This window comes from Brachyistius frenatus, unplaced genomic scaffold, assembly GCF_029030835.1.
Source record: "Brachyistius frenatus isolate BFR_SWC_R1_liver_20210118 unplaced genomic scaffold, ASM2903083v1 Contig_103, whole genome shotgun sequence".
Lineage (NCBI taxonomy): Eukaryota > Metazoa > Chordata > Actinopteri > Embiotocidae > Brachyistius > Brachyistius frenatus.
The window spans coordinates 1,038,177-1,054,465 of NW_027210702.1; positions in this window are offsets into that span (position 1 = coordinate 1,038,177).

Genomic DNA, 16,289 nt, shown 5'->3' on the forward strand with positions numbered 1-16,289 from the left:
ATTCACCACCAGTGAGTAAGTTTTAAACCTGTATCCACACAAGACTGGACAAATTTGCACCTGTGTTTGTTTGACTAATCAGTGTAATCAGTGTAAGATTTCTGCTGACTGATTTTGTCAGCCTAAAAACATGGCCTTATAGTCCAAAGCAATACATCAAACTTTACAGTCATGTTTTGGGCTTTCTGCTTCTGAGCACAGTGAACTGAATGGACCCATTGTATTTATAAGAAACACACTGAGCCTGGATACACCATCTCTTTTTCTTTCTAATCACTCACAGCAGTAGTGATCTGTCACTAATACAAATTAAACTCCCCACGGGCAAAACATACAGTCGTGACAACTGAACCTAAATGCTAAAGAAAATGAAGACCTGACACCCGCTCCAAAATGATGGATAGCGCAACATTAAACTCGAGAGAATCTTCAAAGCACAAGGGAGCAATTTGAGTCCCTTGTTGACAAAGTGATTGCACATTTACAAAGTGCTGATGAGAGCGGGGTTTGCCTCATTTTCTGTTCTACTTCTTTATCCAGAAACAGCAGGCAGAGAGAGATTTTCCAGGATTTTATAAAAACAATAAAAGAGCAAAATGTAGTTTCAGAGAGACACGATGAGTTTTCTGTATCCAGGACATGACGATTTGGTGTTTTTCTCCAAAAATAGCTGTTTTTGTTTTGTGTCCTCATTTAGGCATTGTAAAACATCTGTTCGTGTCTGCAGTCCATGTCTCTTGCAAGCGGAGCATTGCAATAATGTGCTGTCTCATTAGTGTTCTCCCTGTTGTCGACACACAGACAAGCTTCATTTAAGTGAAGGATGTCGGGACGCAGGAGCTGAAATTCACGCGATGACGCCGTGTCCTGCAGAACGACGACAGCAGGTGCACCGTTGCACCTAAAGCAGGTGCTTTTCAGCCATCAACACCCTCCCTCATTACGCTCACACTTCTTGATATCATCAATCTGTTAATCTCATTCCAGGAGCGACTTGGTGATGAAGTGGTGTAATTTACTTCCTTTACCTGCCAAAATCTGCTTGTCTGCATCTGTTTTAGTTACTGATGACCCCAAATGTCTTTCAGCAAAACACCGGAAAGTGAGGAGAGGGAGGTTTTACCGTCAAGAAAAAGTAAGTGTTATTTTGTGTTTTTGTTATTTTGTGGCTTCTATGAAATGTTGCAAGGATTATAAAATCAGGCTTTGTTAAAGGACAATCTGGTACCTCTTCTGTGCAAATGTATGCACAGTTTAATAGTGTAAAAAAAAAAAAAAAAAAAAAATGCTCTGCTACCAAACATCAGACATCAGCTTTAGTCTGTAAGCCTGTAAAAGCTGTTTCAAGTGCTGTGGTTGGCACTTTTTAGGTGGCACACTCCTCATGGCTGTCAAATTAAAGGTCAAACTGGGAGGAATGAATATACAGGGCACAAGGGCTTAATGAATAATTGGCTGCAGCTTTGGTAGTCACCTGATCTCAATGCAGTTGTCAAGTAAGTCAGTTTTGTTGATAAAAATCACAATATTCAGCCAAAGAGCTTTACAGAAATGACACAGAGGATTCTGTTCAATAGTCGACTCTCAGTTCAGATAAGAAAGACATGGCGATGTATACGGAGTAGGCAGAAATAACAACACAGTATGGGGACGCAGTATGACGTAAATGGGTTGGTCTTGATCATAACAAAGGACATGATGTTCTTTACAATTACATTTTGAGAGGTTTTTTTTATTATCAAAAAGACAAAACACAAACTAAATAACTTATAGTATCATTACAATGCTGTCATATTATCATGATAATATTGTTATCATTAATTCTTTTGGCCACCACATTGAAAATCTGACATCATGATAGCCCTCCTTGTCTCATGTTGTGGTAATGTTATATGAATGTTCAGCTGCTGGGGTTTCCTGTAGATGCCTCTCATGTTTTACTATTATGTCTGAGTCAGAGCTCAGCATCAGATTCTCCAAAAAGTAAATCCCCCAGCACTCTTTGAAAAACCCACAAGCTGGTTTTACAAAACTTCCTGCTGTTGTGAAGATGTTTCCAGAATTGAATCAAAGACTCCCTTTAACCACCTGGAAATCTGTGCTGCCTGTTGCACCAATAAAAATGTTTTTTTTTTCTTGTCCCCCAAGTTAGCCAGATGTCTCTTTGCTCAATTTGCCAGATATATTGATGTTTATATTGATTTCGCAAATATGGAAAATCCAATAAACTATTCATACCACTGGTTTTGAAAGAGGTGCGATTTCTTTATTATTCCTCTGTTTATTCCAAATAAAACTGCCGCTGCTGGAAACATAAAACACATGGCTCCCTGAGAGTCTTTCCTGGGAATGACCTGCAGCAGCAGGTGCTCGGCGTTTAAAACGGCAGACATAAAAGCTTTCATGAGCGGGGAATAGGTTGAATCACTGTTGTGTTAAACCACTTGGCAGCAGCGAGCAGCGAAAAGGCCGTGAACTGAGATGAGATCTTTCTGGGCAGTTGCGCAGTTGCCAGTAGGGCTGCCATTCATTTGGAAACATTGGATTTGGTCACATGTAATCCTGCGAGGCTGCCCTCTCCCTCATGGCAGTGTTAATCACATCAGGTAATATAGCTGCCTGCAGTAAGAGACCAGTTCAATTCAATGCTCGTTAACTTCCTGAACATGTGGGACATGCTGCATGAACATGGCTGAAGGAGATGTGAGCATATGAATCATAGAGGCAGAATAATACAAAAATACAAATCGGTTAATTGTTAACTCCATATATTCAATTTGACTCGGTCTGTTATCTTCCATGTGTTCAAATGTCAATCACAAGACCTCGAGCTTTACTACTAATGTCGATATCATCATGTAAAAGGCCAAGAAAGTTGAAAACATCTTATCAATTCTACTTGTTTCTTTCCTCCCGCCTGCTTCCACCTTCTATATAATTGATTAATATCACAAAGTGAATTGTTGAAAGTCACAGAGTTTATTAAGTACAGGAGAACCTGATGCTCACCTCTCTCTTCCCCTGCAGTGAGATCAATTTCTGATCTACAGGATGTCTTTTGGCTCCAACCTTTGGCTCCAAGTCTTTCAGGCAAACTGGCTGCAGATCAAAAACACACGGAGGCTCTCGTGTGCCACGACGCCTACAGGAGACCACACGATGTAACCCTTTGTTCATGTTTCCTCTTTTTCCACGCAGTTTTGAATGTCCATTTGCAGCCAGCTCGGCATCTACAGGTGCCATTTCAGACCTCCGCAGCACTCGGGTATGAAACAACTGGCAGTGGTGGAATAACTGTGGAGCCACTCGGGCTGAATAGTTCAGTGGTACTTGTATTTAAGTGTTTCCATTTTATCTTCTACTTCATTTCTGAGGTACATTTTACGCCACTGCATCTATCTGAAAGCTCTTCTTTCTTTTTCAAATTAAAATTGTACATTAATGATAAGAAGAATGTGATGCAAGACTGATCAGGGATTCCTGGACCCTTTTTGCTGTCTTCCCTCATTTCAGAGGAGTTGATAACAGCCAAACCATAATGGTACAGACCAACAGGTTTTTTTTTCAACCCAATTGTTATTCCAATCAAAGTCACGAATAATATGTCTGTTTTTCGTAGTTCCATTAGTAGTTTTTTTAAGTAGAGGATCTGAGTTGTGACTATCTAATTTGAATTCAGGTATTGGAGGGAAAGTATTGGCAGCACTGAAGCCCGTAAGCGCCCACAGACTTGAATGAGTAGAACTAAAGCTTCTATCTATAAAGCATCTTATAATACATAAGCAGAAAGGCAGTCAGTGTCTCACTCAAGGACGTGAAGGCAGCTGAATTCACTGCCTGCATGCAGAGTTCAGTCCTCTGGCCATCCGCTCGTAGAAAGTCTGATCTTTTTGGTAATGTGGGGGAATATATGTTGTGTGATTCAAAGTGTCTGCCACAGCCTAGAAATTCTTCTGAGACATCCTGATATTGATGAGATGCTGACATCAGCATGGAATATGCGCTTGGAAAATGATACCTGCAAACATCCATCAGCTATGACAGCTCAAATATCTTGCATCTGTTCAAAAATGGATCCGAAAGCTGCTTTGGTAATAGTTGCCTTATCATTTATCACACACCGTACTGAGCCACTTTATATGCAGCAACAGTGCTCACTGGTCACTGCAGGAAGCTCTTCCTCTCTTCCTGTCCCATTAAAATAGACCGTGAAGAAGACAAATAAGACATGTCTGAAGAAGAGAGCAGTGTTAGGATACATTATGATGAGTATCCTAACTCAGTCATCGCTGTGCAACTCCTGTGCCTTTGATCTTACATCATGCACCAGGTTCTAGGCATCATGGGAAATGGGTAACCACGCGTGTTATCTTGAATAATCAGTGGCAGTTCTTTTTTTCAGTCGTACAAGTTTTTAAAAATGCCTGCAGAGCGCCGTGTGGCGACAGCACAACCTGCTCTGAAACCCTGAGGGTTAAATAAAGAGGAAATAATGAAGTTGTTTTCCGGCTTACTGTTTGTGCATCTGTCTTTAAAATGGAATAGGAGAGGTAATAGGTAATTGAGTGAGCTTGTGTGCTGGAGGGAGTTACGCAGCAGCAGGGTGAGCCTTTGGGGAATCACTGCTCGACTGCGCAGTCATTTCTCGTTGCCTGCAGAGGGCAGTGCAGCTCTAGTAATCTCCTATAGATGGATAGTTACTTTATTAATCCCACAAGGGGAAATTTTTTCTATCTATCTTTACATACAATATGGGGAGCTGGAGATACTATGGGACTATTAACTACTGAGTCTTGCCATTCATCTAGGCTGAATGGCATCTCTTAGTTTGTTTCTGACCCAAGCCTGTTAAAAATATAGGAACAAAATGAACACTGAGCTTTCATCTTATAATGGAGCCCATGCCATGGCTCATTCCGTAACTAAACAGAGAGGAGAGTTGAATATGATGAGAAAGTTTTTCTCTGAGCTCCTGGAGAAGGACACAATTACGGAGCAGTCTCTACATGGACTCAGTAACTGGTTATTTCTACATTTAACACCGTTACACATTTGTATTGAGGTGAAAGAATGGCACCAGTGGTAGTAGTCATAGTCAAGTTTTCTCTGTTGACCAGTTTTCCATTGGATAGATATATTTTTTATATCTGTAGATGCTGTTTTAGGTGCAGTTGTGTTCCATTACTTCTTTTAAGACCACATCAAAGTGTTGTTTCTAAGTCCTTTCAATAGCTAGTAGATCCTGCTAATTGAAGTCCATTATGAACCGTGGTGAAGAGTTTATAAGTGACTTTAAAGTTAATCTTTTTTAATATGGTGTTTCTGTTATACTGCACAGTCCCTGCAGAGACATTATCACCTGCTTTACTGTTTGATGATGGTATGTTGGGTTGGTGCAAAGTCCAGTTTACGACTCTATAAAGCTCTCAGTACAGCGGAGAAATCAAGGAAACTTGTTAGAAAACGGTGCGGTGTAGAGCTGAAACGATTAGTCAGTTAATCAAACAGGACTGATCGATCAACACGCCAAAACATTTGCTGGTTGCTGTGAACATTAGCTCTTTCTCTGTTTTGTATCAGACTAAACTCAATATATTTGAGGTTTGGATTGATTCAAGATGTCACTTGGCAAACAAATCTCGGATATTTCATTGACTGAGAAGTCGCCCTTAGCTTTACTTTTTGTCAGAAAATCCCTGCTGGAAAAACATGTTTCTATCAATTAATAGCTCAACAACACAATAATGATATTCAGGTTTAAAACATTATTTTTTTAACAAAGGAACAGGGATTTGGCACAAGCTGACGTGTCCCATAGTGTGACCGCTCATAAGTGCTGGCTCATGAGATTCAGGCTTGATTCCACAAAAGCAATTTGCACCTATTGGTGAAGATGAATCCAGTTAATGTAAATCAAAGAACTGCCCTGCGAAGCACTCGAGCCGGAGCCCTTCGCTATCTAGTGCCCTTATCTACAAATGCACTTAGCTTTGCTAATGCTGGACCTATTTCAATGTCACATTATAATATCATTTCTGATCCACTGGCCTCATTGCCTGCAGTGAGTACTCATCTAAAACAATGGACTAATGCGCCTGATGCACTTTGCAGTTAGTCAATTCATTTCCCTCAATGCCTCCTTCGCGTTTTGGTACTAGCAGTACTGATAAAGGCACAATGCAAAGGCTTGATCGAGGTCAGCGAGATAAAAAAACAAAAAGTGCAGGTTAACAAACGACAGAAGGAGATGCAAAAAGGTAGTAAAAGGGAGAGATTAGAGGGGAAATGGCTGTGAGAGATGGGAGAGAGAATAAGAAAAGCAGATAAGGGGTAATGAGGTGTTCACAGGGAGGAGTGATAGAGAAAAGAAAGGAAAAGGCGCAAATAATGGGCGAGTGGAATTTGGGGATGAGACAGAGGAGATAAAAGGTGAAAAAGGAGCAGAGGAAGGTTGTGGTATATCTGGTCCGACTCAGCAAATCGGGTTGAAAGTGTGAGAGGGGATAGAGGGGACCCACACTGAGAGAGTAACAGGATTGTGCGAAAGCTTGGCACAGATGAAGCCATCCGCCTTTGAGTGACAGGATGATGTGAGGGCAGCTGCAGAGAACAGGAGGGCCACCTATTCCCCTGAATAGGTTTTTTAGCAGCCCGAACACCAACGAATTTATCTTTGCTTTTTGTTGTCTCCTTTGGTTGGGTCAAAGAGTGCGGCCCCAAATCTGTCTGACAGATGATTGACAGGTGCTCTTCTGTGCTTAATTGCCAGAAATGTTCTCCACACCTGAATGGTGAACATGGCACGCAATGAAGTGGCGCATTTAAACTGCTCAAAGTGAAACATTTAGAATATAAAATGAAATTTCTTCCCTTTTACGCCCACTCTCTGACTTAATAAAGGCTATTTAGCACATTTCTTTTCACTTGAGAGCTCTCAGCATGTTTAAGGGCAGCTTGTTGAGGTCGTAGATGGCTGCAGTGGAGAACTTAAACACTGAAGTACTCGTGCACAAAATACCATTGGCTGTGATAAACAATGGGCAATCTGGTCTTTGTAATTATTTCTCTAACTACACTGCCTGCCTCCGTATTTTCTATTTCAGCACAATGTTCCCACATTAAACAAGTTTTCAAAATACAACTGTCGTTTATGTCAAATGAACTTTTTGGGAGATTAAAAAAAAATCTTTGAACGTAGGACAAATCCATGATCCTTACTTTTAATTTGATGAATGTGTTTTCGTTTTTATTCCTTGGCAAAGAAAAGCTTGAAAAATAACAGGCTTTGGTTTTCAAACTGAAAAGAAAACTTCAAATTACCAGTTTCTAACAATATGAGATGAGAAATTATTCCATGTAAACGCCATGTCCCTATTCATATTTAAACGTCTCTGAAGAGAGAACAATTACAGCGGAAACATAAAAACGATCAGATTCATGTGGCTCAATGAGAAAACTGATGTTTAATACAAACAATACATAAAGCAAACCTTAATATCATATTTCCATCCAGTTTGAGGTTTGACTGGCAGTTTTTCTATCACATCATCATTATTGTGGTTTATTTTACTTAGAATTAGTGCCACTGGATGTTAATCTAAATACAAGCAACCCTTTATTCTTTCTAATAAACTGATTTTTGAATTCAAACTTAAAATTCATCCTTGAGCCCTTTTCTTATTCTTTGATTCAGGCCTTTGACGCCTTCTACTTACTGCATCGTCTTTGTTGTCCTGCCAGCAAGATTACTGTAAGCTTTCTGTAAACAACTGCATCTCTCTAACCTCTGTTTGTTTGTGGTCCTTCAGGCACATGAACAGAGAATCTGCCTCTCCGTCCCTTGTGCACTTTGGTTTTCTCCTCGTGTAGCCTGTCCTTCCACGTCTCGGTGAAGAGGAGGTCACGTGGCGCAGAAGTTGCTCGATGTCCACCTGGTTCGTGGGACTCAACAGGTTATCAATAACAGGTTTAATTAAAGCACAGCTGTGGGTTTATCAATAAGCACTGGACAGAGCTGATTAGAGAGGCACATAAAGGTGTACAAACACCGTCACAGGATGGTGAGATTGTGTACACGTGTGTTTATGACAGTCAAACTGTATTTCATGTGTGTCCTGAATGTCAGCACAATTGAAGAACTGAGGAGCAAATCATGTGAGAAATGCTGAGCAAAGAAAATGACATCAATTTTCAAGTTTCAGTTTCAGCTACACTGACTTCTTCTACTACCTTGCCAGTAAAGAAGTAAAAATGTAAAAACATATATTCCATACAGAGTCACACATTTTCGGCATGGCCGGTAAAATCAAGCTGAAATAGGAGCTCATTATTTTGCATGATGAATTCGTGTGGGCAGTGGACGACTGCTGCTGAGAGAAGATGAAGGCAGACACCTACTGTCAATTCAGAGTAACAAGGCAAATCAGAACTAAGCGAAACCAAGAGAAGTGCAGCTCCGACGGTGATGGGCAGCAGAAAACAACAGTCTGGAAAGGTATTGAAGGTACTGAAGAGTGATTGCTCCCTCAGTGGTGAATCAGACACAGAGCGGGGAGTGATTCTGCCCATATATAGATATATGTTTTATAGAGTCGGTCCACACATTTAAAGTGACCCTGACTGTGTGGCTTCCTCCCGACACTCGACAACATCAGCGCAGTTAAGTTTCAGGCGGTGCGGTTACCATCATCTCATCACTGCTTCATGTGTGACCCGTCATGTGAAATCCTCTGTTGCATTATGCCAGAAGTGTGGCAATCACAGCGCCTAAATATAGGCTGTTGTAAAGAGAGGGACATCTAACAAGAGGCATCAAAGACACATTTTTCATGTTTGGCCTCTTGTGTTCACAGAAACACGCAGTGACTTCAAGGTCCTGAAAATTGGATTTATTTACAGCAGCATAAACAAGGATATGAACAGAGAAATGGAGGGGGAAGCTGGAGGGGAAAAAAAAGAAAGATGCATCTTTGGAGCTGAAAATAAAATAGCTCAGCTCTGACTCGCAAAAAACCAAAAAGAAACAACGTATGACCTGCACGGCGAGGATAACATGGCACACTTAAACGGCCATGATGTCAGGTAGTGCAGGCTAATTCTCATTGACCTTGACAGCTTGTCTTGTAACATAAGAAAAAAAAAAGAAGCTCTACAGCAAAAGGAAAAACACAGTCAAGCCTCGCGGTCCCTCAAGATTGTCTCGTTTTTAGGACTTGTTATAATGTCGCTGCTGGACAAGAAGCCATTAAAGCCATTGCAGTGAGGCAGACCTGAACATTTGGGGAAATAAACACCAGCTCTCCTTTTCTCTTGGTGTGCATCCTCAGTGGTTTCAAAACCAACTATGCACCGCTCCCCAAAGTGCAATATGTGGTACAGAGCTTGTTTTTTAGCCAGCTGATAGGAGAATCTGTGCAGGAGAGCTGGGAAGAGGAAAAAACTAGTACACGTAACGGAAATAAAGTCAGTGACAGCTTATATGAGAAAGTAAAAACCATCAGGCACCTTGTAATTAGGGGGATGTACTCATAATAATAACAACCTGTGTTTCTCTTTGCAGATCGTCCACTGGAACTGGGCCTGAAATATCACAAAGACATTTTTCCTGAACAATCCAACTGTCAATCCGATACCGCAAGATCAGATGTGAAATGATCAAATCAAAAGGAATTTGTGAGTGGTCAGTGTGGGCGTACTAAAACCAGGGAGAATGAAAACAGTTCCCGGAGAGTTAACGCAGAGCTTAATTGTCCACTTGTGTTGTTACAGAAAGGAGTTTGTGAACAAGGGCGGTCACACCAGGTTGAAGTCATCGCCCGAGAAGAAGCACAACAGGTCTGTGGTAAGGCTGGCGTGTTGTGTTGTTGTGTGTTGTTGTCCTCAGGAAGAGTAGGAACTCGGAGCTGCGTGGGTAGAAAGCTAACCCATCTAATGCCCTGCAGGCCAGCAGTCTGTTGTTCCATGCTGTTTACTGGTTTTGTTCATTTTCTTTTTCAGTTGATGAAGGTTCTGTAGACATCAGGAAATTTTGACAAGGAAATAAACATCATTCAGCAGTTCTTGGGATCTCCTTTTAACAATTTGTTGCCCGTAAAGTCTTTAATCAAACTGCCAGAGAGTTTTAAGTTGTCAGCTTCATCTGTAGCAGGTTGAAGCCTAAAAATACAACTTGTGTGTTTTCTTTTTAACCCTCTGAACTCCAAACAGTTTCTGGGCATTTATGTTTTGCTCCTTTCACACATTTGCTCTCTCTGGGCTCATTTATCACTGCAGCAGCACATCTTGCACCTCTATGGAAACGGCACAATCCTGGCTAAAAGTAGGAAGAACTCAAACGCCCCTATTGTGCATGCGTTATCAGGTGTATATAGGTGTGTGTGTGCGAGTGTGCATACGCACAGGATGTGTGGAAATGATCACCCCAGATCAGACCCAGTCTCAAGTCACAGAGTTCAAATGTATCATCAGTCGCTGCACCTCGGAGACGACATTTGCTGTTATTGTTGTCAGAGCAGAGACAAAGTCTTTTTATCTGGCGATGTCATTTTTAAAGGTCACCGTTCTCTACAAAGACTAAACTCATTAAATTCATCAGACAGACACAAACTGTTGCAGGCATCATACAGATGTGAGTGACAGGCCTCGTGTCCAGTTGTCTGGCTGAAATTAGAAATCAAGATCTGAAGACAAAGTAAAAAAAAAAAGGCCAAAATACACATCGAAACCTTTGTTGTCCAAGAGGCTAATAACTCTGAATGTTATAGGGTTTATTAGTTATATTTGTAAAACCTTCCTGAAGTCTTTTTCCCCCCTGAGTCGCCCAGTTTTATTATCAAAGATGTTTTTGCCGGCGATGGGACTTTCATTATCTCCCTTGCATCATGTTTTATGAAAACACTGTCCTCTAATTTTAATAAATTGGACAGCTTTAAGAGTTTATTTTGTTTTGTTGCTGCAAGAAAGTCATTACTGCCTACCAGAGGAAGGCACTTTATTTGTTTTGTGACTGGCTTTTGGGAAATAAGCCTATTAGAGTTCTTACCGAGGGTTACATGAGAGGATTGATATCTCACATCTATATCTATATCTATATATATATCTATATCTATATATATATATATATATATATATATATATAGATATAGATATATAACTACAGCTAGGAGGCAGTTAGCTTAGTTTAGCATGGAACATGGAATAACAGCTTATCTTTTCACAAATTAACACATTGTGTTATGGGCAGCAGCAGAGACTTTAGTGACCTTTAGAGGTGTCCGCATTGGCGAGCTGTCTCCCTCTGATTCCAGTCTTTATGTTATTATAAGCTAGCCCTGTCTTGGCTTGAGACTTCACATTTAAGTATGCGAATTAACACATTTCCCAAACTATAAAACTGTTCATTTAGTCTGGATGTGCATGAGTCTGCGTGCGAAGTGTATCTCTAGCTCTGAAATATCTTCAAAATGTGGGGTTTCATCTTATTTTCAGACCAAAAGCAAGAGATTCTTTTTCTTTGACTTGCTGAAAAATAACACTCGCCTTCTGTACTGCCTCCCCTGTAGATATCCAACACACTCAGAAATCACCAGGCACAGTACTCCAAGACACAAGCTAGCTCTCTGCTTTGCCGGCTTCCCTATAAATGTATGTATTGATCAGAAACTCCTACTTATTACTCACAAAGCATCACAGGGCCTTGTGTCTCAGCATACTGTTGTCCTGATTTATTTACTACCCACCCGTACTGTCCACTCGCAGGGTGCCTTGTCATCTCCCTCATTTGAAATTAAACAGCCGGCAGAGCCTTGGCTCTTTTGCTTTCTCTCTTTAACGTCCCTGCAGTCCATCATCTTCTCACTTCTGTCCACGCCGCTTTGAAGTTCATAAACTGTGAAGCAAAGGATGGCTGATCTGATGGTCACTGCAGCCGAGGCAGAAAGGACCCGGTCAATAAACCTGCAGAGTGAGATGCCTTTTGCAGAATTTCAGACATATTAAAGCGGCGCCTGTAAAATCATGCATTCAAGCACATTTTACCTTTTGCTCACTTTCTCTATCACTATCTCTGAGAGTGTTTGGGTGTGGTGGGGAGGTGTAGAGGGCTCTTCAAGGGGAGCCGAACACTTATGAAAATAAGCCCTGAATGTGAGCAATTACTGGGTTTTTGATTTATTTTTGAAAGCATGGATGTTGTTTTCCACTGTGACTTTATCAAGGTCTCAGCTGATGAGCATTTTGAATATATTTGCTTTGATTGGATTGTTATATTAGTCACATTGAAAGTGACATTTTTTGTCTGTTTAGCTTGAGATTATAGTAAGAAATAATGTTAAACAAAAGAAAACGATTTTCATGGCTGCTTTACATTTTAATTATAAAGAAAAAAGGAAATGGAGCTTTTATTTTGACAATAGCACCTACTAAGAGAAGCCCATCACTGTCATATGTAACATAGTCATTGCAGGAATACATCATTAGAGCTCAGGAAATCAGTATTCAGAACGATGTCACGAGGTGTTATGGGGCCGCTGTTCAGACATAATGAATGTGTGATGAGACTTCATGTAAAGGCAATGTGGGAAAAAATGAAGTTCACTTGACCTCAATATATTCCCCTCAGCTCCTGAAAATTGCTTTTACTTTGGTCCTTCCACTTCATATCTTTTTACCAATCACAAAGAGTCACAAAGATCCACCGAGTGTCCTCTGTGTCTGTGCACCGTCAGCGCTGCTGTCGTGGGTAAGATTGTGCTTAAGAGCGCGATGCACATGTGCCAACTCAGCAGCTGTCACCTAAAAGTGAGGAAGGCCAGAGTATGAAAAGAAATCTGTTCTTGCTTGACACTTTTCAAGTTGCAAGAATGGCAAAACAGTGTGAAGTGGCACCGTGGCCCGGTGGGTAAACAGACTCCTGTCAAGCAGACACAGAACCAGACTCACGTCGCTGTTTGAAAAGTGTCCACCCTGCTGAAGTGTCCTTGAGCAAGACACTGAATCCACAGCTGTTGTAAGGATGCTAATTACCCGCAAGCACTAATGCAAATGTCTGCCCGAGAGTGTGTGAAACTCCCCAACTTTTATGTTGAAGCTGAACTCAGCCTTTTGTTGTGAGTTTGAGAAGTTAACTTATTCCTAAAGCATCGATATTTTTGTGTTATCGACTGATAAATGCCTGTAGCGCATCAATAAAGTATAAAGTATGGCCTTGACTAATCTTTTATTCAAAGTAAACAAGAAAATAGCCAATCATTTTCTGTTTTATTTTGTTCTTGTATGTTTACAAATTTAAGGACTTCAGTTTCTTTTGTGACACGAAAAAAAACTTTATTAAAAAATCATGTGAATTTAAATAAAAACTTTAGAGATTAAATAGAAAAAAGGGTTATACTTTATTTCATTAGTTATATTATTTTTATTGACAGGTGAACCGGCTCTTATGCTTGCTCTACCCTCTTCCTTTCCACCCCGGTGGTTTCTGACATAAAGTGGATCTGAGCGCTCAACTGCAACTCAAGAAAACACACAAAGAAAGTAAAGGTAAGAAAACCAAGAAAATATTTTGTGACTCCACACAAGAAAAACAAAGAAATACAGAAACATGGTTTTGACTGTGAAGCTTTTTGGCCATCTGACAAGCACTTGTAAAGGCACAGAGGCCCCTTTAGCGAGAATTTCGGCTACATTTGGACAATATTTGGATTGTGTTTCATTTTTGAGTGTCCACTTGGCAGTCATAAGGTCTGTTTTGGTTTCCACCAACGACTGAGGAAACTATCTGGCAGGTAAATGCTCCACTGTAGCCAGCAGCTAGTTAGTACCTTTGTTTTTCTGTTATTTTATGCTCGGTAGGTAACACACAGTGGTGCTTATCAGATATTTTTTTTTTACTAAAAAACATCAGGCTTTGAAGCCAGTAACACCAGCATTTATAAAACCAAAAAGATGAGCGGAAAGGTGCTAAACAAGCACAGCAAGTCTAAATGATGATAGTCTGTGGGTTCAACGCTATGACTGAACTCTTTTTTACATGTATATGCAAAACTACTGCAGCCATTATTAAAACTGAATTATTCATTACAGCAGAGTTAAAGGGAAATTTTACATTACAAATAAATACATGCAAAAAGACAGCAGGCCTAAAAGAGTCTGTAATTTGAATTCTGCTGATGTGAAGGAAAGACTGACTCGACTGTGTTCTTTAATTTCCAAAGAATAGCTGAATTAAAGTTTGCCAAACCTCTATTCAAATCAAGTGTATGGGGATATGAGTTCTTTATCATTCTCTGTGGAAGCACATTTAAATCAAATTAAATCAATCTTGTAACAAGTCAAAGCAGCAGTAAAATAGATTTTATGGTGACGAGCTGCAGTCAGAGTGAGGCTCAATGATAAGAGCTTATTGAAATGTCTCATATATGACCCATATAACAGCCGCTACAATGCACATAAGTCCCCCTTGACTACATTAAGAGAGCAAACAGAAGACCTGAAATAAAAGAGAAGTTGACACCAAGGAATGAAAATGTGTTCCCGACTACGTTTGCCAGTAGCTACTTTGCAGCAATCTGTGATTATCTCCCGTCTTGTAAAACACAGAGCTACCTGAGGTAGCTTGAAGCCCGGAGCCACGGTGTTTACAAGACAAATAATTTTCACCTGCCAAGCCACAGCATCTGCTCCTTCGTGAAGCAGCTACAAGCTTTGTAAGACCACCGATTCCTTTTCCACCGTATACAGCTGATTGATGGAGTTCCAGTGCTTTAGTCTTTATTTATAAAAGTGCTTTTTAATCAATGTAAGGTTTGATCACAGGGCAATGCAGTAAAACAGAAACATCTAAAGATCAGACTCGGATGTCATATTACACCATTCCCCACTATGATTATAATCACCCATATGATCCTCTTCCTTCTAGCCCTCCTCCTTTATCACGTCACTTAATCACACAGTGACATCATCAAGCATGGACAGTGTATATCTTCTACAACTGTGCGCAGTGGGTTGGATGCTCATCCTGCATGATACCCCAGAGGAGTTATGGCAGCATTAAAAACAAGCTGTTCGTAGGTCGTGGGTGGGAGTGACACCTGATGAGCAGCTTCTCATGTAACAGAGAACGATGCCACTTTATATTTTAATGAGAAATATAATCACATCTCATTGAACTACATCACAAACAAACAAAAAAAAAAATCATACCCAGCTATGACCTTGAGGGGGAGCTCCTTAATCTCTGCTGGTTTCTCATTAAGCTTAAGGAAAGCACAGACAGAGCAGATGGAGTTGATGATACTGATAGATCAGATACAAAAATCAGAGCTGGACTTATTGTATTTAGAAGGAAAGGAAAGCCTGTATGACACTGCAGAACGAAGAGTCTGCCGGGCATCAAACTGAGCCCCGAACTCAGATCTGTAACCTTTGATAACCCGTCTGACATTTTTCCTCCCGTTAACGCACACCGATGACGACAGAGCTGCCATGCAAGGTGTTTCCATGGCCTTGCCAAAGTCAGCATGTGGCTGGAGGACCTGGGGATTGAACTGCCAACCTTACAGGTAGTGGCCAACCCGCTCTACTATCTGAGCCCCACAGCACTCTGCGTTTTGTTTTAAAAGTACAAAATTATGGTTGATACCAAACATTTCATTTAGCTGATGCTTTTATCCAAAGCGACTTGCAACACACTGATGATACACCATCGGGAGCAATTTTTTTTAGTGTTCAGTGTGTTGCTCAAGGACACTTAGGCATGTGGATAGGAGGAACTGGGATTGAACCACCAACTTTCTGATTAGTGTGCAACCCACTCTACCAACTGAGCTACAGCCTCCCTCCAAACATCAGTGGAACAATGCACTTCTTTTCTTTGTTTTTGACTTTACAAATAGGAACTCCGTCATTTATGACACCCAGATGAATATTTAACTTGCTGGACCAGTGTGATAAAATAATACATCTGGATCTGCAATGCATGTACTCTCTATATTGAGAAGGTGTGAATTTATGTACACATAATATTAAAATACAGCTTCAATAAAGACTTGGAACAGGCTGCTATAGAATATATATGACAGGCACTGTTCAGCGAGATGATTCCTCCAACCTTGACGCCACCTCAGGGGAAAATAAAAAGTGAAAATGGGTTGCTAAGGGGTTATGATTTGACTTGTACTGCCAAGTTTGAAACTAGAATGTGCCTTTTCCAGACTTTTTGTATAGTTCTCTCACCCCCATTTATGTGGATGTGATTTTTATCACCCCGTTATTTTTATGTTTGCATGCCTGCA